The sequence below is a fragment of the Eublepharis macularius genome, chromosome 3 (genome assembly GCF_028583425.1).
Source record: "Eublepharis macularius isolate TG4126 chromosome 3, MPM_Emac_v1.0, whole genome shotgun sequence".
NCBI lineage: Eukaryota > Metazoa > Chordata > Lepidosauria > Squamata > Eublepharidae > Eublepharis > Eublepharis macularius.
Window position 1 is genome coordinate 127,135,631 of NC_072792.1, and position 27,210 is coordinate 127,162,840.

General features: G+C 41.2%; 1 protein-coding gene across 4 annotated transcripts in view; it reads right to left on the reverse strand.

Annotated features, from left to right (window-relative positions):
- The window catches only part of BCL9 (BCL9 transcription coactivator), a 107,085-nt gene that overhangs the window by 17,186 nt on the left and 62,689 nt on the right, over nucleotides 1-27,210 (reverse strand). For 2 of the 4 annotated variants that reach the window (XM_054974984.1, XM_054974987.1), the window contains exon 1: nucleotides 15,815-15,949. The exons of 1 other annotated variant lie outside the window; for it this stretch is intronic. The gene's annotated coding sequence lies outside the window, so the exon portion shown is untranslated. Of the gene's footprint in view, nucleotides 1-8,254; nucleotides 8,284-15,814; nucleotides 15,950-27,210 lie in introns of those variants that run through there. One more of the 4 variants, XM_054974986.1, reaches the window with a different exon arrangement.

A 27,210-nucleotide genomic window follows, 5' to 3' on the forward strand; every position in this document is an offset into this window, starting at 1 on the left:
AATTAGAATGCTCTTTCCTCAAAATATTATATCCACCATTATTATTCCTAGAGTGAAGTGGTATCTCCAACATAATACAAGAAATCCATAACCTTATCAGAACTTGTATTCTCCCATCAACATTATCTGTCCACTTTGGAATGAGACAATATCCTACTAAACATACCAGAGATGCAACTCTTTGATTCTCTTTATGCACAGTTAAGAAAGAATGAGGATCTATGGTATGGTAGACTATGATCAGAAGCCTGCTCCCCCCATCCCACCCCTTTCTTGGTAAGCCTTAAGAAATATAGAACAGCCTTTCCATCACATAGGCTTTATTAATAATGCACTGGTTTCTGCATTGAGACTGAATGCATTAGTATGTCTGGGGATGAATGGTCAAAGGTTGATACTTCCAAATATAAGTTTTCATACATAAAGATAAGTGCCATTTCTGAACAAGAACAGCTCAGAATGTTAGTATTTCTTTTCTTTTATTGTACGACACTATGCATTTTTATCCCACCCTTCCTCCAAGGGGCTCAGGGTGGCATTCATCATTCTTACCTCCTACATCTTATACTCACAACAACCTCATGAGACAGGTTAGGTTGAGAGGCAGCAACTGACTCAAGGACACCCAGCAAGCTTCATGGCAGAATGGGGATATGAATCTAGGTCCCCAAGACTCTAGTCTAACTTCTGTACTACATCATTGGTGGTTATCTGCAACAGGAGGAGCCAGTTTTAAACTGAGGTTTTTTTTAACTTGAAGACTATAGTATTTAACCTTTTAATACTTAGGACCCACTTATAACCCCTAGGTTGCAGTATGGGACTCATTGAGCTGCAAACATGTGACAGGAAGAGCAGCCGAAGTTAAGCCCACAGGTATCAAGATCAGGACCACACGCAGGAAACACAAGCTGAATCCCAGAAGATGCACCACAGAGTGTATAAAATAAGGATCAGTGCCATGGAGACTGAACTAGGAACCCAGCTTCACTGAGAATGGCAGAAACAATGGACATGCAAGAAAGCGAGAAGATGCTGGATAAAAATACATGAAGAGATGCAAACGATATTAAAGTGCCACTATGTGCTGGACCCCAAAAATATTATTAAATATTTTGCCAAGAAATATTACAAACTAACACAGTGAACTCTTTAAATACATGGTGACGGTGGCAAGAGTAGTATATGCAACAAAATGTAAGGTGGAACTTTGTCCACTTGTGACTGAATGGATGAATAAATTGCATGTTTATATGTAAATGGCTAAATTAACTTCTTATATATGCATAACAGGCCAATTTCAGAATTTCAGGAAAAATAGAAAGGTTTTTCTTGATTATTTGGCTGAAATATAAAAGTTTTTTCTTAAAATGCTGAATATAAAATGGCGTGTACAATGTATCCTAACATAAGTGGGGGGATGGAGAGGAGAAATATTATGCAGTTTTAACATTCTGCTCTATATTCTGAAGAAGTGAGCTGTGACTCACAAAAGCTCATATCCTACCATAAATTCTGTCTTATAGCTGCTACTGGATTCTTGCTCTTTTTTTTTACTGCTGTATATTCTGTTTTTGATATTACGTTTATTCTCTAATGTTACTTTTTGTTATATTATTATGCATTTTAATACTTTGTTACACATTCTGTTATCGATATTATGTTTACTGTCTAATGTTACTTTCTGTTTTTGGTATTTTTTTCTACAGTTCAATGCTCTTTTCTGTTTTAATAAAATAATTTTAAAAAGAGAATAGCAGAAATGAGAAAGCTTGTGTGTGCAGAATACAGGAATACCAAATGGCAGGGAGAAGGAGAGAAAGGAGGCAGTTCATACGTCTGAACCTTCATACGTGAAAAGAGAAATCCTGTTCACCAGTGAGTGACCTTGCCTCAATGTCCAGCTCTTACCATTTATGTTCCACAGCAGCAGGCACTTCCTCCACCCACCAAAGAAGCAAAGAAGTGTCAATTCTCTGGGAGTTTGCAAACTAACACTGCCCTATGGAAATGTAAGAGGTTATCCAAGACAACTATATTCCAAGGCTGGCACTGGAAAAAAGTGCCAGTGTTCAAAATGTAGTTTTCCTTTTTGTTATAATAGGATATCAGAAATTAAACAGATTCTGAAAATATCGTTAATTGTGTAAACAAACAAGCATGTTATGCTTTGCAGAGAGTTATCTCTGAAAAGGATAATGACATAACCGTGTGAAAGCCCAAGTCCCAGAAAAGTTTTATTTATCCTTCTTGGTAACTTTAGATCCTACCATTAGAACTACGTATCAAATTCTTAAACTGGTATTGCTATAGTGGTTTGTTTCCCATATAACTGAAGATCTTTTCCTCAATAACAATTCTGTTCTCAAAAAATTTAACTGTCAGATCACAGCTGATTGTTACCTTGGGTAAGTAATGGAATACTGTGCTGAACGGAAATGGCGTAGAAGAACAATTCAAACATTTTTCTTTATCATGGTCAAAACAAATTTTGTGTACAACCACCAATACAGTAGAAGACCTTACACCCCTGGACTGAAAAGGTCTACACTGGTTGCCCATTTGTTTACAAACAGATTGCTGAGTTATGGCTTCACTTGGGGTCAGGATGCCTGAAACACCCTCTTCCCTGCACTTATAGCTAGAATAGGGGCAAGGGATCTGGAGACAAGTCAGGGTTCTTTCAGGCTAATTCGAAGACTCTGTATAAGACATACTGAAAAGGGTGGGGGGACAAGAAAAAGCATTGTGAATCTCCCTTATATCATCCATAGTAGCTGAAGACATTCAATCAAGGGTTAAGAGAGACAGAAGACCTGAACATTATTACAGTAATTTCTATACATTTAACCTAATTAAAATTCCTACAATAGGATTTATGAAGCAAAATTCTCATACAATATAATTTTATATTAAAGATTCTATGAAATCCCCAATTAATCTCTCCTTCTTGTATAACAGAAAGGTCTCTTTTAAACTCAGAGTTGTTTTGTCAAGAAAAAGAATACACTGAAAACGATGTTCAAAACTAAACTATAGGTTCCAATATATTATCTATGTTAAATAAGGATAAGTAGTCCCTATGGAGTTGTCATAAGTCAGCTGTGATTTGACACAAACAAAAAAAGTCTTTAACAGACAACTTTAGCCATTAACCAGACTCATACACCAGAAATCTAAAAAAATGGATTTTTAGACATAAATTCAGACATTGTTTAAGCAGTTAATAACCCTATGACCCTCTAATTACAGAGAGGTACAATTAGGGTTTTAACTTTTGCAGGCGATGGGCCAGATGGTATACAGGTTACTGTCAAGCTAGGATTAGTGACCCAGGTTCAAATCTCTACTCTATCATGGAAGGCTGTTGAATTACCACGGGCCGCTCCTTCTCTTTCTCAGCCTAACCTAACTTACAGGGTTGCTGTGAAGATAAAACAAAGGAAGAGAACATTATGAGCTGCTTCAAGCCCCATGTGAGGTATAAATATTTAAGTAAACTGTGCCAAACTCTGAGGTATAAAGAGATACAATAAAAAAGTCCTAATCAGTGACAACAAAATGACAGCAAAAACATAAGTAAAGGAGTCTTTGAAGGGCGCACTCAAAAAATTAGCCCCCATGTAGGCATTAAGGGGACAAAAGAAGGTTTAGTATGCAGAGTGCTAAAACGAGAGGTAAAAACCACAAAACAGCTTGTAAAAATAATTATCAGGAAAATTGGTGGTTGGAACTTCATCTCCTGTGCCACTCCACCAATTCCTCAGCCTGCCATACGGACTCACAGGGATTAGCACATTTCTCTGATTCAACGGTGCTGGCTGTACTGAATCAGTATGCCTGATATCTAAAAACTCCTCCAATTGAAAGGGACCTAACCTGAGGGGATATGCAACTTACAATATCATAATGCTTTATACCATTATTCTGTCTGTACACAATTGAGAGCACCCACGAAAGAAAAGTGAAAGACAACTTACGTTCTAAATGTGGGAAGAAATTTTAAGCCAAGTTAATTGTAGGACTAGGATTTCCCAGTTACTTCCAAATTCAGATGGCATATTCATTGATCAGGCTAAGGTAATTCAGTTACTCTATACAGCTGACTTGCCATGGGGTATTTTATAACATAGAAAAGATTTTTCTGTGATGCAGGTTCAGTAGCCCAAAACCTAAAATTAAGCTCACACAGCCATGCAGAAATGCGTATTTGACTTTCTTAGGATGATATCCACAAAGATGTATAACTACAAGATAAATATTAATAATCTAGCCTACTCATTTGCAAAAGAAAATCTTGCTGCAGTTTCCTCAAATCTAGAAACCCAAGTGGGATTTAGGTTTCAAAACCTTATCAGGATGATCTGTGTCATGTTTTGATTTTTGACTTCTGGTGTCAGAGATCTAGAAAATATCATCTTTACTTCCTGCCTACTCTTTGTTTGCACTCTTAGCCCTAACTTGATTGGTAATACCATCCTACCTTCAAATTAATGTGACAGCAGCTTCACAAGACTCCTACAGCTACTCTTGGGGAAGAAAAGACTTCACAGATCTATATCCATCTTGCTTATGAGTTCTTTAAATTTTCAGAACAATAAGACAATCTGAGGCAGCCATTTGGTGGGAAGTGGCTCAATCAACCTCTTTAAAGTTCAGGAGTGACAGCTACCTACATAGTATCTAAGGTATTTCTACTTATAGAATTACTGAAGATACACAAAAGGAGGCTGGAAAAAGAGACGTCACATTCCTTCTCCCTTTACCAGAGACTAACATTTGCTCATCAATGGCTAGTATTTTAAAATTCAATTTAAGTATTTTGTGACAACTGTTAGCTATTTTATCATCATCACAGCCAAATCAACATAGTTCAAAAATGCCGTAGTCTAGACAAGACTAAGTTCCATGTTAGAAACACATGATTAAAGCAACAAAATGGTAGCAATATTGAAACATGCATAAAAGTGCTCAATAGGAATTGCAACTTAACAGTAATAAAACCAAAGAGTAACATTTGATATTGATGTTCAGAGAGGTAAAATATGCCTTTCTGATATTTACTACACTTCTTTTACCTATGGTTTAAGCTGGTTGACTGTGTTCACAATAGCAAAGCTAATCTCCTTCATGTTCCACCACTCTTAGAATGATTTTTTTTTTGGTCTTCTTACATTAGTATAACACCATAATCCTTCAAAAAGAACAGGCTACAAATCTAAAATAAGCAGCAACACGTAGTAATATGCAATGTGCTATTATGCCTAAATAAGTCCAACTGTATTGTTAATCTTATTCCTAGGTGTGTACATGATCATATTCTCCTTTATGAACACACACGAACACATGCATCTGCCTTATACTCAATCAAGCCCTTGGTCCATCAAAGTCATCTACTCAAGACTGCCAGCAGCACTCTATGGTTTTAGGTAGAGATCTTTCACATCACGTAATACCAGGTCATTTTACAGAAGATGCTGGGGATTGAACCTGGGACCTTCTTCATGCCGAATAGAAGCTCTGCCACTGAGCTACAGCCCCTCCCCTCAACTTCGCACTGTCAGGCTGTTGGCATCTATCGAAATAATGACTGCTTCAATAGGCAGAAGTCTTTCCTAGTCCTGAGCTTTCCATTCCTTAATCTGAATATGCTAGATATTTCCAGACCCTTCTGTATGCAAAATGTATACTTTATTCCTGAGCGATGTCCTCTCTCCACAATCAAGGACAAGTTATTTGGACATTCAGTGTTTCTTCTGTTTCTTCTTAATTTCTAAATGTGTAAAGACTTTTGCACAAGTGAAACAACAGCTACTAAATTGTAACTATATTATATATCCATCCCTTAGACTAGACAAAATCTCTCAATACCCAATTATTCAAAATGAAATCTACCAGATTCTGAAAGATTTAAAAATTGGGAACTGCATACAGATATACCATTAACACAATCTCAGCTAACAAAAAAGCTAACCAAGAATGCACTACAACTATACGGGTACAAAGCTCAATGCGTACTGGCAGACACTATTTCCTCAATAACCAAAGTTGTCCAAAAACTGGAGTCAAACTGTTTTAGTTGAGCAGAAACAGAGAAATTTCACAAGTCAATGGTTTACACATGAACAATCCAGGATACAAGATAAAATAACATTCACACCTCAAGGATGCACTGGGGAGAGAAGAGACAGATTCATAGAAATATAGGAATTAATTAGATCTCACTTGCTAACTAAATCCTATGAGCTGAATTCAAAGGAAAACTCTGAGACCTAACCATGATCAGAACTCTACCAAAAAGTTACAGCATCAGTTCTTCAAGATTTAAGTCTTGTGGCCCCTTAAAAACCAACAAGGTTTTCAGGGTATCCATTCCCATGAGTCAAAGCTCCCTTCAACAGATATATTAGTTCTGCTGATCTTTGTTCCATCTTTCCAACAACTTTACATCACCCATGAGGGGAACAAAATATGGATTTTCTTTTTTTGAAATGAACTGGATTTGTTGTCATTTTACATGTCATTTTACATTTCAGATTTGTTTTTCAGTCATAAGCTCTAGGAACTTTTAATGCCAAAGGTATGTGGACACAAGTTCACAGAAATGATTTTTCAGCCACTTTCCATTTCCCAGTTGCTTTCCCTGTCCACAAAATGTCATTACTGAGTGTCAAGAGACCCTGCAGAACAGAATACCATGATCACAAAGGTGCAGAGAAGGACTCCCCAAGAGTTGCCTTCTTTCGCTCTTGTGGAGGGAGACAACTCCAATCAAGTCTCTATCCTCTACAAGTTCCCTTGCGCCTTAGCAGCAACATTTCAGAGGGTGCAGGAAGCTGCTGAGGAAAGGGGAATCTACTGAGAAGGGGAGAGTATAAATATGCCACATTAACATAACTTTGGATTCAACCCTAAATCTGGAGATCTAACAGACCTACGCAGTCTTCCCCTAGTCATTTTTCATCTGAGCTATTTGAAAACCACTGTTTCATCTTTTAAAAGATAGTTGTCCCATTAATAAGTGACCATTCTTAATTTAAAGGATTAAACAGAATCAAAGCAGTATTTCAGAGTCCAATTATAGCCTCACAGGTTTCTAATCATACGCAAAAAGAGGATGACTTCCCTTAATGGATAACCAAGACAAACAAGTAGAAAGCAAGATAACATTTCAGCAAGAATTCTACAGTTTAAAAGTTGTTGAGCATGATTAGCAGACTAAAAGTCATCTACTGGATAAAATATTTACAGATTATCCTTTTTCAATTAAGGTTCTAAGAGGTCTTCAATACTGCTACTTTTTATCATTTGGAAAGTAATTCCCACTAGTTGTTAGCAGAAGTATAAAATATGCTGAAGGTGAAAACTTCGCCAGCTCTTTAATGTAAATGGGCAAGACATTTAAAAAAAAAACCAGAAAAAGAAAAGCCATATAAACAGTTTTAGTCTATCAGCAGACACAGAACTGTTTTTGAAAGAAAGCACAACTGCTTCACAGCGTTGTGAGCCACAAGGCTCCAATTTTGGTAAGACATCCACTATTTGTTTTATCTACGTTTATGTCTTGTTTCAAACCAGCTCACATTTTAAAAATCAATAAAAACACACACAAAAACTAAACAACAACTAGCAATGCGGAACTCCCCTCAGTTCAATTTGGAATCAGCTACAGCTCCATACACCAGAACTTCATGTTGGGAGGAAGGACCTTAGAAAACAAATTAGCTTTTCCAAGTTTATAATGTTGGCACATGCATGGTTACTGCTCCCAAGGAATTATCATTTCTACTACCAGCAAACCTACCCCTCCACACATCCTCTCCCAAAAGATCATACACCAGAAACAAGAGAGCTCAAATTACTCTCAAGTTTTATTGACCAAACTCTGCAGAACAAGAGCTGTGCTAGTCCCCCAAACACTGATTTTAAAGGAACTATGTGTCCCAATATAGCCTACAGGGAGGCTCCCAAGCTTTGGAAGAAAGGGAGCTCTACAATTCCTGATCTTGTCTGTCTAAGACCAGGAAAGCACCCTGACCCAAAATGAACTGAAATTTAGGCAGTGCCCTCCTCAGATTACATACACATATACAGGAATAGAGAAGAACATCTGTGTAGGAGGGCTAAGGGTCCTGGTTGTCCCAGGACAGTAATAGTGGCTCAGGAGCCACTTATGTGAGTATGACTGTTTTAACCTCCCCCCTCCCCTTGCCAGCTTGCTCCCTTTTGGGCACCTTGATAATCTCAGTCATACCTCATGGAGCGGGTACCACTGGCTTAGGGGTCCATGAAGCCAGGCAAGTAATGCAATTTGTTTTCTTATCCTGGTGTTGGGGAATCTTTATCTGAAGGCCTACAGTGAGAAGGGCTCTTATCAATCACATGCGATGACCTTACACAGAGAGAGAGAGAGAAAAAAAGAGGGAAAGAGAGAGAATATGTTTACGCACGCACACAATACACACCACTTTTGCTTCAGCTCATTCAAACTAGCATTCTTACCTAAGCTTAGTGAAGCTCAGGCACTGACTATTGCTCCCAAGGATGAGAAGTTTCCCAAGTTGTGTGTCCTATGGAATATCTCAGGAAATCAAAAGTCTCCTAGAGCCTTTAAAAGCCTTCTTATTTGCATCTTTACATAGTAAGATTTGAGTTCAGTGACATCTTGGAAACGAACAAGAGTTTCAGAGTGTAAGCTTCTGAGAGTCAGAACTCCCTTCTTCAGACGTGAGCGGTGCCATTGGACTCAAATTCTGCTGTTCTACTGCAGATCAACACAGCTACCCACCTAAAACTACCTTTACACTGTGCCTTTCTTCAGGTTGTTTTGCTCAACAGGGCTATTAGCAGTACCTAGGACCTGGGCAAAAGAAGTTTTGAACACTTACATTCAAAACAACCCAGTAAGCTTGAATAGTAACTGCACATATGTAAAGAAAAGTTAGCCGTGTTAGTCTGTAGTTGCAAAACAGTAAAAAGTATGATACATCTGATGAAGAGAGCAGTGTTTCTCAAAAGTGTATGCCTCAATAAAGTTGGTTAGTCTTAAAGGTGCTACTGGACTTTTTACTATTTTGCACATACGTAGAATCCTGCTTTACATTCCCAGCTGAAGAACACAAAAGGCACTTTTCAACCACTACAAGCTAGCCAGATTCATATTTTTGAACCAGTTAATTACAAACTTTTTCAATATTGCTACTAAACACACAAAAACATACAATAGCAGCAGGGAGAAAAAATAAGAATTCAAGTTATTTCAGCAAAGTTTGTTCAAGAAATCCAACATCACATCTAGGTCTGATAACAGTGCTGGGTGTCAAATGCATATTGACAACTCTGCTCCCTACAACTTCAAAAAACCTGTTCCAGCAGTTTAATATTAAAAATAATATCATGTAATACTGTACTCTTAAGAACTCTTATAGGACTATGATGCCCAACATAGAACCCACTTGCTACCCTGCTTCTGGATCCTTTCCACATTCTCCTTATAGCTTTTCAAGTTCCCTTAACTTTGTTGTCAGTCACTCAATTCACAATCCATGTTCTTCTTTCATTACCTTTCACATTCCTTCCTTGCCCTTTCTCTGCCTCTCTTTCTCTCAATGCTTGTTCTCCTCCAACCCTATGCTATGCCATTTCTCAAATCAATTTGGCAAGGTATTATAGGGGTTGGAAGGGAAGAACCAAACTGCACCCACCTTCCACAAAGTCAAAGCAGTTACTGCAGCTTCAAGGGTAACAGGCATGTAGGCCTGCAGCTTGGCACCATTTCTCTAGAAGCATGTGTTTGCTTGGAACTATTTTTGCCACAATAGCAGCTTCAGTAGAAGCAAAAGAGAAGGCAGAGAGGGACCCTTGCTATAAGAACTGAAGTAAATACAAGAGCACCAGAAAAAGAACACAAAAGAAGAAGAGAATGACAGAGGATTTATGATCCTTCAGTCTGAGCCAAGGAAACACATCCTACTCCCCTAACATCTCCCACATGAGAGGGGACGGACACGCGTGCACACACACAATAAATAAATAAATAAATAAATCTCAAACTTTTGCGTACCAGCGTATGGACTGTCTAGTACTGGCTTCACCTAAATTTCTCTAACAGATTCCTTAATCCCACAATGGCTTGCAGACAGTAACTAAGGCTACCAAAATAATTTAGTTCAGTTGAATATTCATAAGCTTGATCAATTATACAAAGACTCAACAAATCCCAGGCGCCAGATTGTCAGAGTGTCTAGAAATTTCATTATAGCACTTAATATTTTCAGTAATGATTTCATTGTAGTGCCTGTCAGCAATTATCAGAGCAAGTATAAAGGGCTGTATACAGCCAGTTTTTCCACTAGTGGAAAAGGGAGGAAGAGGTCCCTTCTGTCCACTAAACAGGATGAGTTTGGGATCACAGGACCTGGACAGAAGCCATGTGGAACGGGGACTGTAATAAGGAGGAAAACTGGCAGAAGCTGAGCAAAAAAAATGGCTGGATCCAACCCCAAGCTCATTTATCATTTCATATTACAATGTTTTGTTGCATGACATAATAATAAATGTACATTAAATTCTTGTCATTGCTTGTTTATATGCAGTAATAGTGAACAAATTCATTTCTTAATCAGTTGCTTTCTGTACTGGCTCCAATATTCAATTAAATGGAATTTTAAAATCAATAATTATTTACATGCTACACTTTTTAATCATAGGTTTAATAACTATATGAGTAATTGTGACAGAATTAGGATTAGATTTTGGAGTGGCAATAATTAGATAATTAAAATACAAATTCCTGAAGGCTGAAAAATTAGACTCACTCCTAAATTTTTAGGCTGGCTCCTCAACCCAAAGAAAATTTGTCAAGGCCTGAATTACATTACCACCTAAAAGTTTTCTTGGCCCTCTGTAAAAACTAAAATCTTCCACACACAAATATTTTAAAAGTATTTTTAATAAAATGAAAGAAATAGAGACAGTTAGGGGTCCCAATGACTCTTTGTGATCAGACTATTTTCATTTTTTTTTACTTCATTTAGATCCCTCCTTTCTTCCCAGTGGGGACCCAAAGCAGATTACTTAGTTCATCTCCTCCAATTAATCCTTATAACCCTGTGAGAAAGGTTAGGCTGAGAGTATGTGACTGTCCCAAAGTCAACTAACAAGCTTTTATGGCACAGTGGGCATTTAAACCCAGGTCTCCCAGAACCTAGCCCCAAACTCTAGCCACTACACCATGCTGGCTTTTCTCACACCTGTAGCAGCTATTAATTTCTGCAGCTCTAACAACTCACAACGTCCTCCTGCACTGCTCAACTCACAAGTAGAGATGGGCATGAACCGGGAAAAAAACAAACCATGTGGTTCGTCAAATTTCACAAACCATGAACTTTCATGAACCTGCCCCTGGTTTGCAAACTGGCTCGTTCAGTTCATGAAAACGTCGCTTCCGGGTCAGAAAACCATCACTTCCGGGTCAGTAGAAGGGCTGCAGGAAATCCATCCCCTGCTGCCTAGGAAACTGATTGATTGGCATCAGGCTGTCTGCAGTGACGAACCAAAAAATGAACCAAACAAACCAGCCAAAAAGTTTGTGGCGGTTCGTCAGAAATGGGATTTGACAAACCATGGTTCACGAATCACAAACCAGCCTGGTTCGTGCTTAATTTTGGTTCATGCCCATCTCTACTCACAAGTTAAGATCCTTTTTTCAAGCCCTGCATTCTGCAATCCAACCTGCCAAAGCAAGGCAGGTGACAATCACAGACAGGGCTTTTACAATAGTGGCACTTCACATTTGATATGCTCTCTTACTTGAGATTCACCTGCCACTTCTTTAGGTGCCAGCTCAAAACATTTCTCTACCCCAACTTTTAAACAGATTCTACCATTTTTTGCCCTAGCCAGAGCACTATTTTATGACTTATGTTAATATTGGTATATTTATGTGTTTTCATTATTTTACTATTTTGCATCATAAGTAGGTTGCTGAAGACACAGCATATTAATTTTTAAATAAAAAAATAAATGGTTCATGAAAAGGGAGCTGCTGAAGAGTTTGTGTTGGGAATATTCTAATCCAGAAGGTAAATACATAAATTGGGTACATTTAGAGAGCCCCACCACACCCATGGTTGTCATGTTGACTATAGAGTTCCATTTCAGATCCTCCTTAGCAAGTGCAGTGAGATTTTGAACGCCGTTAAAAGTAATAGCCTTTGGGTTTCCAACACTAGGCTTGTGACTATTTCCACAAGTTAATTCAGAGAGCCTGTTAAGCAGCAGAGTGAACAGTACGCCAACAAAAGATCTAACCTGTCCATAGAGCCCAACAATATGTATATAACTCAGTTTTTTGTAATTCACCTGATGAACAAGTTAATTCACCTGATGAACACCACCTCCCTGCCCATTACTATGCTGACACTGTATTGAGCCCCTGCCGAGGGACAGCAAGTTGAAATTAATCAACCATGATTTTTCCCCACACAGCTCATTCTCTCTGGAAAGCGAACATAGGTCTTACCTTGAAGCCAATTTTCAACCCTGCTATCCCTTAGAACCCTTTGAGCAAATGAAAGAAAAACTAGACACTCAATCATCAGTCCCCTCAAATATACAAAAGAAAGTGTCATCAAATTACAAACGATTCATGGCAACTCCATTCATGGGATATTCCAGGTAAATGATGAGCAGAAGCAGTTTGCCACAGCCCCCCTCCACTTAGCAGCCTGCACTCCTTGGTCTTCCATCTATGTACTGAGCATAACCAACTCTGTTAGCTCCCAAGCTCTGATGAGACTGGGTTAACTTCCCTATATATTCAGCCAGAAATTCTGATCCTTATCTTTGCTCCTCTGAATGTTCAGCTACTAATAATTACCAAGTAAATACAGGCACTCACAAACTAGTTAGGAGTAAATGCTCTTCCAGATTGCAGGATTGGTCCTATAAGGGAGGACAATTAGGAAGTAATGGCAGGCTGTAGGTCTCTGGCAGAGGTTAACCCCATTCTTTCCCCTGCCCCGTAAGTTAACTAGGAAAGGTAAAGGTAGTCCCCTGTGCAAGCACCGAGTCATTACTGACCCATGGGGGGACATGATGACATTTTCTTGGCAGACTTTTTATGGGGTGCTTTGCCATTGCCTTTCCCATTCATCTACATTTTACCCCCAGGAAACTGAGTACTCAATTTACCGACCTCGGAAGGATGGAAGGCTGAGTCAACCTTGAGCCAACTAGTGCTGAGGTGAAAAAACAGCATTTACTATACAAGCTGGGCTATTCACATGATCAGTGTCTGTTACCCAGAATCCTTTTTATTGCACTCAGATGTTATCTCATAACACTTATAATCACAAGTTAAAACTAAAAATCAAAAATTTCATTCTTTAACAGCATTACATCCTCATTGTTACTTGTTTGAAAAGTGTGACAGAAACAAGTAAAACCGTCTGGATTTACTGCAGCTCATTACCACAGAATGATACAGGTATGTTCCATTTTTATTCCACTATTTGTATCTTGGCACCTAAATGATGGACAAATGAAACATGCCAGTTGTTCAGGTTTTTTTCACCAGTCTCTTCACCCCCTCCTCCCCCAGGACATGCTGAACAAGTTGTTAGGCCCTAAGCAAAGTTTAGAAAAGACCTTTACACAAAATACTACCATGTGAAGCTGGAGTTATAATTCCAAGTTTGTCAAATTCATCCAAGGACTATGAGCATATCTCTGATTCACCACATTATCCTGACTAAATTTCACACATCTGCAAATTGAATGAGAGCCACATTAACCACAGTGATGCATAAAAGCAACATATATGCTAGTTAAAAATGATTGTCCTACTGTTTTGTTTTAGAAAATAAAACAGAGAGCAGTATTCAAAAGTGAGGCACAAAAGGATATCACTTATGAAAGTGCCCTCAATTCCCCTCAGAGAAAACACATCTCCCAGAATTGTTTCAGTGATTATGAACAACTCTGCACATTTTCAGTGCTATCTATATAAATTAAAAATAAGGCCAAATAGAGGTAAGCTGTATTTTGGGAAGACTATGTGCCCACACTGCTATACTCCATTGTGCTTTTCTCAGTTTATTTTTATACAAGTGTTTTCTAGCTTGCCACCATTTTACAACATCTTAAAGTAATTCAAGAATTCAGTGTCACCTAAAATAGAAAGACAGATTTGCAGCTTTTAACTCAGTGTAACACATTACATTCTAGTCAATTTCCAATGATGTAATAGAAAGACATTATTTGGAGAAAAACTTAACTCCCCACCCCCAAAAGCCCACCAAGCTGGACTCAGGGCACAATCTCCAAGATGAAAATATTTCGCTTTTCAAGCAAACAGACCACCCTTCCAAGCTACTTCACCTTACCATTACTGTCATTTGAAACACCAACCAGACCACTGATACTCAGTCACTCTAGAACCACATGTGACTCTTTGACATATCACCTATATTTCTTCCGAGCATCACTGCCCAACCTGGCTTTTGCTGCACGTTTAAGCAAAGAGGAGTGGGGCTTGTGGTTGGCACATGGTTCCCACCATGAAACAGGCATAACTAGAGGAATGGGTAAGCTGCGAATCTCCCTGAAGTACAGGTCTCATGCCTGGGATGGAAATAAATGTGGCTTATTTCGTTGTTTGTAAGCTGCAGAGAAAGTGCCACTGCGCCAGACCCAAGAAATGCAACATAAGGCCCCACTTCATGCCTGAACTGTCCTAATGCAGTTATGAAATTTATAAACTTTGCCAAATAATGGCTGCCTACTCTTACATAATTGTTCTTGAACACAAGACTCATGCATTTGTAAGATCTCTTTTCTGTAAGTACTATAAATCTCAAGAGTTCAAAATTGAAGTGAAATGTGAACCTTCAAGGAGGACAGCATTTCAAATACACATTATCACCTAAGTAGATACTAAAGTCCAGTATCTACAAGACCAAACAAGAAACTGTAACTTTTTAAAGATATAGTGTTCCCTTTTATACTACCAGGACAAGTACCAGTTGCATATGGAGTCAGTCTTCCACCATCAACAGCACAGGAGGGGGGGGGGAGCATCATGTCCTAGCCATTCCAGCTTAGTGCTCCAGCTCTACAAACCATAAATCCACTTCCTGAATACCATGCCAAAAGAGCTGAGAGCCCATAGTCACTCAGCCTTCTACTTCTCACCTCCCGGTCCATACTAAGCCCCTCACAGACAGACACCACTGCAATGTATCCTTCCCTACCCCCAATACAACCTGAAGAATTAAAAGCGTCTCACCTCTAAAGGCAACTGTGGGATCCTCTGACGTTACAGAAGCCGCCCAAGATACAGATTCCCCCCCCCCGGCCTCAAGTTAGTAAATAAAAGGAGAACAGGAGAGGAAATGGAGAAACACCCCCCCCCCCATTCCCAAGCGCGGCCCCAGGTGTGCCTCGCCTCTTTCCTTAAGACGCTCCTCTCCCTTTCTCTCCCTCCCCCCGCCCCACTCGAGGGACAGACAGGGCGCCCCTCTCCTTCCCAGGCTCCCCGCCCGTTTGTTCTCCCCCTCATGCTTCAAACACGCCCCCTCCCCAGCCCCGACCCCTCCCGCCTCACGGGGACTCCCTCCGACCCCCACGCGCTCTCCGCGCCCGCCCGCACCAGGCTGGGGCCAGCCCCCAAACTCTGAAACTTTCCCCGAAACAAGCAGGCGGGCGGGCGCCCAAAGCCGCCCCTTATGCGCGAGCCCTGCCTCGCCCCCTCCCCCCGTGACCCGCAGCTTCCACGGGTGCTGGCGCCACGCGGAGCCCCCAGCGCACTCACCGCTCTCCACACAGGGGCCCTGGCCCGGCCGGGGGGAGCACCTTTCAGCCCCGGGAGGGAGTGGGTAGCGCAGCGTCTCCCCCCGGCGAGAGCGAACTCGTTCCCTTCCCGCAAACACACACAGGCTCCATTGTCCGCCAGCCAGCCTCCCTCCTCTCCCACATGGTACCGCCCATCGCCTCGCCACCTCCCCCCTCAACGCACAAAACCGCCTCTCGTGCGCGCCCCCGCCCCACCCAAGCAATGGTTCATCCCCGACTTACTCGCTCTCGGACTGTGGCTCCTCAAGCGATAGGACCGCCTCCATTTCCAACAGCGGGAATGGTACTATTCCAAGGGGGAGGGGATGAACGAAGACTTCTCCCCCTCCCCTTTCTCCCTAATGGTATCAACTGGTTCCTTAAAGGGACAGACCCGAATACACGGGCCCTTCCTCCCCTGTAAGCCGCACCGCCCTTACCTCCCTCCATTCATCCCGGCACCGCCCCCTCAATTAGCATAGGCCAACCCCGTACCTCAAGGTAGTTTCTTTTCCACCGCCTCTTCCTTTTAAAGATGCAGCCACCCAAAGGCACTCCTTAAAGCGACACGCACCCTTTTCCTTTCACCCCCCCCCCCCCATCCGTAGCTCCTTAGAATCATCCTCACCACTGCGCGTTCCTCTGAATGGATTGGAAGGCATCAAAAGCCTCTGGTGCCTGGTCTGCCGTAGAAATTCATGCATTCTTCTTTGCAAAGGAAGGGAACACGTCCTAAGCCTTAGCCACACCCAGGTAGGGGACTCCATGCAGTTCCCACACCTCATGGCCTCGGAGGGAGGGCGGGCAGGTATTGCAACCGCATCTCACTCTTCGACACCTCGCTAGGATGAGACATGCAAGCCTAAAACAGGCTTTTGCTAAAAACGGCTGTAAGACGAGTGAGGTAGGAAGGCTAACAGCAGCACAATGCGAACAAAGTAACACACGTACTCTCCCCCACCCCGGGGCATAGAAGCCGTGAATTGAAATGTCCACAGTAGTACAGAATTTTGTCTCAGTTGCAAGCAGGGGCTTTGATTTTACGGAATGAAAAGCGAAAATGTGCTCAATGTGTATGGTGAAGGGGGTGTCACCGGTTCAGGATTTGCGTGGCAGCTAGTCGTTTTTTTAAAGGGTGAGTAGTGTTTTCATTGCATCTATATCGTATTCCCAGACCAATTTTTCTCCCCGGCATCCGCCCCCTTCTCTGCTCCATTATGCAATCCTGGGGCTGTCGACCAAACCCAGCTCGTGTATTTTGTGCCATCTACCTGGATACAACTCACCGTGAAAATCTAAAGGAAATTTGTCATTTATGTGGATGACCATTAATGGAGACAGCCATCTAGAAGCCACAATGGTTTTAAGAATTTTTGGAGACTAGCTTTAAACTTTTCTGTGTGCCTCACCAATTAAATGGCAATGTAACAAAATAAAATACCTTGCCCCCTTTTCTTTGCTGTATAAAGTATAAGATTTTCCCCTCTTCAGATGCCATCATTCACTCTTACAAACTTATTTGCCTAGCATGATCCCCAGAACATTTACTCCTACTTTTTTGCCCTCCTCTACTAGGAATTTTCCCCTTCCATTCACACATTTTGCTGCTTTAGTTTTCTGTTTCAACACCACTTTAATCTTTTAGGCAAATTCACATTCTTTCCTTTTTGTCTCTCCCCTGTCCCCTCCTGCAAATAGCCACCAACAGTAGCAGAAATAGCAATGGGCAGACAAGCTGAGACAGTGGCCCAGAAGCTCCATTTTTTAACCAGACATCAACTTGGATATTATTATTGGTTAGAATGCATGTGCCTCCCCAAAGAGATATAGGACATGGTAGGTAAAGATCAACTGGTAAGTTTAGTTTATATTACTTTGCCTTTCTTTTTACAGCTTCAACATGTCATCCTCCCTCTCTGATGTCCCCACAAAGAAAGGTTAGTTTATGTACCAGGAACTCTTTAGTGCTTTAGTTTCTGTACCAAAACAGGAGGAAGATTGTCCGTCTCCCTCCTTTAGCAAAAGATTCAGTATAGTTTGAGAGATCCTTCCATTGCCATCATACACTGAATAACAACTCTCAGTTTTAGGACACTATCTGATTCAATTCTGCATAAATATAGAAAAAAGCTCAGAATGTAGGATTGGCTGCTGTGAACTGGGCTTCAGGAAAATTTCTTTTATTTACTTCATTTATTTTTGGTTTTAAAAACAGTTACTAGTCCTTATGGTTGCAAAGATGTTTGAACATGTATCAGCAATGCCTGTCAGAAATCAGAAAAGTGGCAGAATAGCTTTTCAGCAACTTAGAAGTAGTACTGAAGATCCCTGATTCATTGTACCAAAAATCTAACAAGATTCCACATTTGCCCTCTAAGCCAATGGTAAACACCTGGAAATATAGACCTCCTTGCCAGCCTATTACTAGCTCATGGCCCCTCACCATCTCCAACAGTGTGCCTTCCTGCTTTCTGAGGGTTCCCATAATTGCATCTTCCAGGTAAGCCTTAAGGAATGACATGCAATAGAACAGTCATTGTTTCCATATTGTGAGATCTTGCTTTACAGTATGAAACACTTATTCTGATCTTCAAGAGAGCACACACATGCAGAAATTTCCTTCTAGTTTTGAAGTTCCAGAGAAGTTAACACCTTTGTTCTTTGTCTTGGACTGTATGCATTGTAGAAAATGCATGCAGTATATGTATCAGAGAGATGAAATTATTATTGAGGCCATTCAAGGAGTTTCAGAATCAGTGTCTGGCTCCTTAGTAAGACGACAAACATTTTCTCTGCAATCCCAACTGAACAAGCATATAAGCAAGATTGCAAAGGGTGCAGTTGGTGGTGCAGCTGAACTTACTGAAAAGTTGGGGGCTTCCAGTGCTCAGTGCACTTTGGTGCACAAGTACCCAAGCTATTGAAGCAGTCTGAAGGACAGTATTTTCCTGATGATGATCCCAGCATCTCCCCAAACTGCCTGCATCACAAGTAAAGGCACTCAAAGCCAATGAATTTCCAATGGCAAGTCAGAAGCCTGTCACTGACTATAGAAACCATGGGAAATCCATTCCTGGATGTCTTCCCAGACTTAGTAATACTTGACAGATGGAACTGCTGATGATTCAATTGTTGATCCAATTCACAAACTATATAGGCAAAAAGCACCTCCAGTGTTTCTAGAATGACACTGAAAATTGCACAAAGAATCAAAAAGGACTTCCTTGTTCTTTTCAACAGCCCACAAACCAAGGCAAAAATAAGATGGCCATAAGTTGCTGGATGGTACTGTCATTGTTCATTGCTGGTTTGCCTTGGCCACATGCACATTTGATACGATTTTTATACAATGAATTACAATATGCCAAGAGAGTGGGCATTGTGTGGAATACATTTAGGACAATTTGAAAGGGCCCATCCAGAAGGGGAAAAAGGGAAAGTTATGTCAAACCAAATTGGCAGTCAAGTTCTTTCATGACTCACGAATCCAGCAGAATCTTTGCTGGATGAATTTTAATTCCCAGTAAGCATGCATAGTATTGTTACCTTATCCTTCCATCACTCCCAAATGCCAGGAAGCCTAACTATAGTTAAATATGACAAAATAAATGTCTGTGAGCAGGACCAGAATGAATCAATCCATTTACAAATTTTTAAACCATGCACACATGTTTATCCCATACATCCTTCAAGGAATTCAGGGTGTCATAAACAGTCCCCCTCCCCCACTTCTCTCATTTCATCTTCACAATAATTTTGTGGGATAGATTGAACTGAGAGATAAGGGCCAAGGTCACTTCATGGCTGAGTAGGAATTTGAGCCAGCTCACCCCAGTCCACTCTCTGTCCACTATACCACACTATCATCAACTACTTAGGAAAGTCTAGTTTATCATGGCTGACATGATGTCTACCAGGCTGAAAGATGGGTCACAAGGACTAAGTTTGTAGTAGAGAGATCCTTTTTCAGAGGATTCTGGTTGTACAAAATAATGGATACTAAATCATTGGTGTCTCATCTGAATGCCAGTTCCAGAGGTCTTAAAAGTATGCAACAAGATGATCAAGTGTTCCTTCAAGAAAAGCTGTTAAGTGTGAGAAAACCAATGCAGAATATGCAGCATTATGCAAATAAAAATATAAGGGATATGTATAATATTCAGTAAATATAAAAGTTACGATACTTTATGCATATTTTTATAAAAGTTTCACTTGTCTGTATTTAGGTAGGGCATAATGATTGCCTTTAAGAATGGATCTTAGTGATTTTGTACTGATTGCTTAGTATCAGCATTTTATTTGAACACCATAAAAAAATCACCTGCTCATGTAGCTGAAATCTGATTATTTACATTTGATCAGAACAGCAAAAAAATGTACTTTTCTCCATCATGTGCTGCCAAAATGAAATAAGGATATTGAACTACTTAATGATGGGTTGGAGCCAACAGTAATTTCCACTGAACTGGACTTCCTCACCTCATCTCCCCCACTAAGTTCAGAACAGACAAAAGGAAATACTCCTTTACTTTGTGAATTAAGAAGGAGAAGTAGTGAAAGCCACAAGAGAAGAAAGCTTTAAAGTGGGATTAGATAGCTCCATGGTCCATCAATTCTACCTGGCATGTTTAATAAAGGGAACCTGCATAGCCAGAAGCAGCAACTCTCGTAATACCAGTGCTGGGAGACAACAGGAGTGGGAGCCTAGTCTCTATGTCCTGTTTGCCCTCCAGGGCAACTGGTTGGCCGCTGGGTGAAACAGAAAGCTGGACTAGGTGGACCACTAGTTTGATTCAGCCGGGTCTTCTTATATTCTTATGCTGCATCTTAAAATGTTCTCTGGAATGCTGCTTTTATCGGAACCTTAAGGAATGGTTTGAGGGGCAACTTGGGGGTCTGCAGTTGGAGGGGACAGTCAACAAAAATCCCTTCCATTTGTGGAAATTTACCCCTGTATCCATCCTGTGCTTGATAACAGACTGCCTCTATTTGGAGAAGGTTTAGCGCCCAGTCCCTTGCATATTTAATCAAACCTCTGCAGGCTTCCAAAGTATTCAATGAAGCTTGCTCAAAGGCTTACATGCATAGGATTGCAGCCCTAATGGACTACATCGAATACAAAGCTTTGGGGGCCCTGAATCGAAATCTCAAATAGACAATCGTCCTTAACATAGGCTGCTACCAGAGGAGTATCCGTGCACCGAACACCTAAAGTTGCACAGGGGCTGTGACAATCCCCGTTCTGATCCCCACTAGTTCAAACGAGGCTATCTTGCAAATGCTACTCTTTTGGACTGTGCTGCTTGCACAGTAAAAGAAAACAGCCATTGCAAGATGTTCTCATGTTAATAGGTCCCCCCCCCTTTCCCTTCGGTTCTTTCTTTGCTGCTTCAGGTTTAGCACCATTGCACTAAGCAGTCAGGAGAGCCAACTCATCTCGACAAGCCCTTAACTCCTTTCCTTAGAGCCTACTTGAATCTATTACATCTTTCTATTTTGGAAGGTCCTGAAAAAATGTCACAATGCTTTCCTCATTTTTTCAAAGTACTTTGGCATTTCCCTTTGTTGACTGTGGGAATCTGCTATAGCAACTTCCTAGGGGAATGAATTCCCAAGGCAAGGGTTCTCACAAGAGAAATCCCTATTGAGGTATTTCACCCTCGAAGCAAACAGCAATGGATCTCAGCTACACTAAACTGCTGTTTGACAGGTGGTGTGCTGAGATGCAGGCTCAGGTGGAGAGGCCCCAGCCTGTTCAGGGATTTAACAATTATTGCCAACAACTTCAATTGGACTTGGAATGGAAGACTGTCCTCTACAAATAATACAACACTCTCATTTCTTTAGACTATTACAGCAAATCCATCACTAACTAGAAACATCAGTGCTGATGCAGCGCTGTAAATCAGGGCTAAGAAGAAATTTCCAATTCTGACATATCAGCATCAGATTTTTAGGTAGGTAGTTGCTGGCCCTAATCTGAACAACCATTTCAAATTCCTAGGCACCAGCATCAAACTTATAATGGCAACATTTAGCATTCATGTAGTATAGAGGTATATCAATAATGTAAGTAATTAAGGAATTCAGCACATGGAATTTTCTAGTGCTGTTATACACTGATTTTCTAAATCCCTATTTGCATGTTGCCATTTTTATTGTAATACGTATCTGAAGCAAGAGCCAGTAGTTTGATTTCGTATTGTAAGGAGATAGAAACTACATGTTCATAAACTCTATTGTATACACACACGAGTTTTATTACACTGCATGCTTTTCCAGATTCAATGCAGGACCGAACAAGTTTGAAAGTTGTGTAGAATTTTAGAAACTGCAAATCTCTTTCCATCATGGTATGATTGCTGGAGAAGCCAGACCTGATTGATTTTACCTGTATGTCCTGAGATGCTCATGGTATTGTTGGGTATATATGTATTTTAAATACAAAAATTAAATAAGTATGTTTTAAAAGCCAAGCCACATAATACATTCTGTTAAATGTAAATGTTCCCATTATTTTTTCAAAGGAAGAGCAGACACAAAGCCTAAAAGTTTAAACAGAGCTCCAGAAGGGAGGGAAATACTTCCCTTGAACCATTTTATCACCCCCAATTAGATTTTTTTTTCCCATGGGAGGAAAAGATGCAGGGAACTGTATCTTTTACCTCTGAGTGGGGAATGAGGATAGGGGACTACGAAGAGTAGGAGACTGATGAGGCTAAGCACATTCTTCCTCCTGATACTTTGTTATTTCCAATTGGACCTATTATATAGGCGGCTTTTCCTATTTTGAAAGGACCATTGGTCTACCATTATACAGTTTGCACATAACCTACAGCTTTGAAACTCAATGGTATCATTTTGTGTTATAGCAGCAATATGATTGCTGCTGACAGATGCTTCTGCAGGCAAGATCTTTGTGGAGATGCCTTTACACAGCTGTTGATGTAAGGAGCTCTCTATGGATAAGAAAGAACTATTGCGTTGACAGTCCCATGCTCACCTGGAAGCTCCCCACCCTCACCCCAAAGAGGTGGAAGTAGTGTAGACAGTTTCCCTGTGCTGAAATTGATCAACGAGCAGCCATATGGAGCCTCTCCATGCAGACATATCTGCAACAGTAATTGTGCTGCTGCCATAAAGAATACTATGATGAACCCCTAGAGGAGGTAGTGCATATGTACTGGTTGCAGCAGAAGTACGGTATAATTCTTTATATGTATATTCAGAAGTAAGTCCAAATTCAGTGGGGCTTACCCCATTGTATGTGTCTACAGAACTGCAGGAATCAAATCCAGAATGCTTATAAAATTGCTTGCTTGCTTCTTTCATGAAAATATTTATATCTCACTTCTCTATGTAAGATAAATATTAAAAGTGGCCAAAAGCCACACAATATCAATATAAAACAAATGACAATCAGAACTCAATACAGATATTTTAAAATGCCAGAGAAAAATTAGCTCAAGCCTTCATAATTAAAAAAAAGCCTTCAACGTGCACCAGAAGACCTTTACAGAATATTATCTCCCCCTTGATTTTATCCTCACATCAACCCTGTAAGGTATGTTAGGCTGAGAATACATGACTGGCCCAAGGTTAGCCAGCAACTTTCTATGGCACTGAGGGGATTCAAACCTGGGTCTCTGAGATTCTAGACTGACATTCTAACTCTGCATCACAAAGAAGGAGCCCTGACAGTGCATAGGGGAGCAAGTTCCATAGGGCAGGGGCAGCTTCCAAGGAAGTTATATACAGGTTCCTAGCAGTCAGATTTCCCTGACCAGGGATTCTTGGGTAAAGCTTTCCTGCTGACCCTGGAGCACAAGCTGGTACATACAGGCAGAGGACTTGGGCCATCTACAGCTCTAAAGGTTATCACCAGCACTTTGTATTGATACTGACAGCACATGTAATTAGCACATCATGGGAGTGATGTGCTGTGACCAGTTCCTGTTAACATCTTGGCTGCAACATTCTGAACCAGCTGAAGCTTCCAAACCATCTTCAAAGACAAGCCCACATAAAGCATGCTATGGTAGTAGTCTGCTGTACAATAGTGGTTAAGTGGCTGGGTTGTGAATCAGTATTCACCTGTTTCTAATCAGTTTGGTGTAGTGGTTAAGAGCATGGGACTCTAATCTGGAGAACCACGTTTGATTCCCCACTCCTCTACTTGAAGCCAGCTGGGTCACAGCTCCTCAGAGTCCTCTCAGCACGCCCCCCCCCAGGAGATTTTTGTGGGGATAATAATAACATACTTTGCAAACCACTCTGAGTGGGTATTAAGTCTTCCTGAAGGGCAGTTTATAAATCAAATGTTATATTACCATTATTATAATCCCACTATTGCCATGAACTCAGTAGGAGGCCTTGGGAAAGCCGTTACTCTCAGCCCCAGCTCCCCAGCTATATTGGGATAATAATAACACTGACTGTTCATCGCTCTGAGTGGGGCACTAATCTGTCGAGAAGAACGGTTATATGAGTGCAGCTTTTGTTGTTGTTGTTCGAACCTGGATGTTACCAAAGCAAGTGTGATGGTGGCCATGTTAACCTTGTCCAGAAAAGACCACTGCTGGCACACTAATTTAAGATGAAATTCTGCGTACCATATTCTGAAAATCCAGGATAAATGAGGCACTGAAGATCACACTGCAAGCTTACTCCTTCAGGGGAGTATAACCAAATCCAGTGCAGGTTGAACACCTATAAGCTTTACCCTTGATGTACACCATCTCCCATTTTGTCTGATGCAATTTCAGTTTGTTTACTTCATTCAGTCCCTCATAGCCTCCAAACATATTAAGTTTTCCCACACTTCCATAGGAGCCAGTTTAATGCAGCGGTTAAGAGCGGTAGGACTTTAATCTCGAGAACCAGGATTGATTCCTCCTCCACTTGAAGCCAGCTGACCTTGGGTCAGTCACAGCTTCTAGAAGCTCTCTCAGCCCCACCCACCTCACAGGTGATTGTCACGAAAATAACACACTTTGTAAACTGCTCTGAGTGACCGTTAAGTTGTTCTGAAGGGCAGTATATAAATCACATGTTATTGAATGTTATTATTATCTTGAAGGAGTCAGATGTCATCTGCATACTCACTAAAACTAACTCTAGCTTCCTAGACAATCTCTTCCAGAAATTTCATATAAATATTAAATAGCCTGGGAGGCAAGATGGATCCTTGCAAGAAGCTGAAAAACAGTGGCTAAGAAGCTAAGCAGAAGATTTTGAACACTATCTTCTAAACCTATCCTCCAGAAAAGACTGAAATCAGTCTAATATGAACCTGGCTCATCTCCATTAAGAAGTCGTCCAGCGAGAAACCACTGAGGATTCCAGAAGAACCAGCAAAGACATGCCTCACAAATCAGTATATCCATTAAGATGATAAAAGCACTTTTGTGGCACAACCTGGATGAAAGCTAACCCGAAAGCGATCAAGGTAATCAATTTTGTCCAGAAATACCTGGAGAGATCAGTGGCCACCACCTTCTCCAAAATCCTACACAAAAATGGCAGATTCAGTACAAGACTGATGGATCTGATGGATCCAGTCTTAAGTATTCTGTCTGTAGCCTCAGGTTATCTATTTATGTTATTTGTAGTCCACCTTTTTCACTGAGACTCATTATCAACTGAAAAGTATCCATTGAACCCTGACTCAGAAACATTCAGAACTTTTGTAGTTAACAATACTTACATTATTATTGGATAATTTGATTTTATTCTGCAAAGTGTTTTGCAAATTGATCGCAGCGAGTTTCTGAAAGATCAGCTATTTTATCCAGAGGGCCTACATGCAGCAAGCCTTTTACAAAGCGGAACAAGAAGAGATGAGAAGACCTGTTGAGAGGACAGAAATCTTCAGGGGGAAAACATGATGTTTCCTAGGGACTTATTTTCAGTTTTTCCAAGGTAAAACCTGGAAATTTGGAGGAACACTGAAAAAACTCCTATGGAATATTTACACTTTTGGAATGAATGAAATGTTTTTTAATACAAGGTTTTGGTGGTGGAGAGTGCTGTCAAGTCATAGCTGACTTATGGCAACCTCTGGAGGGGTTTTCATGGCAAGAGACTAACAGAGGTGGTTTGCCATTGTCTGCCTCTGCAACCTTGGTCTTATTTGGAGGTCTCGCATCCAATTACTAATCAAGGCTGACCCTGCTTAGCTTGAGATTTGACGAGATCAGGCTTACACAGGCTATCCATGTCAGGGCAATATAAGATTTTACTCACTCAGAATATGCAGCTTGAATATTTTCATTTAAAACAATCTACAGTATTAAATAATGGTCATTATGGTGTGTATTTTGGGATCCCACATCCCCCAGTGGGGCGGGGTTTCCCCCGCTCCCTCTTAGGGTTGCCAGGTACATGTACCCTCCTGGCGGGAGGGGGAGGGACTTGACACTTACCTCATGTTGCTAGCATGGTTATTCTTCATGTGTGCACCCTGACACTTGAGCAATGATGTCACTTCCAGAAGTGACATCATCATGCTGGCTGCAGGAGGGCTCCTGTGCTCCACGTGGGGCCGATTTGATCCATTTGGGGCCCAAATCGGCCTAAAACAAATCATGGGAATGCTCCTGCAGCCGGCACAATGACATCACTTCCAGAAGTGATGTCACTGCATCCACTCCCCAGGAGCACGTGCACTGTGTGTGTTCCTGGGGTGCCTGCTGGAGGCAGGTGACCTCTGCAGGGCTTGCCAACTCCCTCCGATCATTGGCATGTCAGCAGGTGAGGGGGCAATCCCCAGGAGTTTGCTTGCTGCCGGCAGGCACCTGAGAACCCTACTTCCACCCCCCCCCTCACCACCACCCACCTGACTGGCAGGGGGGAAAGGTGGGGAAACAGACCTCCTGAGCTTACTCCTGAGGCAGTGCAATGACATCACTCCTGGGAGTGCCGTCATCATGCTGCCTCAAAAGTGTTCTCGTGCTTTGCAACAGGCCTGCATGATGACGTTACTTCCCAGAAGTAACGTCTTCGTGTTGCCTCAGGAGTGCAAGAGCAATGAAAAGGTGAGTGCTCCTTCCCTCCAGGATGGTAAGGCGACTCTGCAACTCTCCATATCCTGTTGACATATGCAACATATTTTGAAGCATATCGTTATTGTTTAAATGTGACTAATTTTGTCCACGGTTAATATGCTATAGAGGCCCTGATCTGGATGGACTAGGCTGGTTCAATCTCATCAGATCTCAGAAATTAAACAGGGTTGGCCTTAGTTAGTAATTGGAAGGAAGACCAGGGTCATTATGCAGAGGAGACAGGCAATGGCAGACCACCTCTGTTAGTCTCTTTCCTTGGAAACCCCAGCAAAGGTTGCCATAAGTCACGTACGACTTGACAGCACTACAC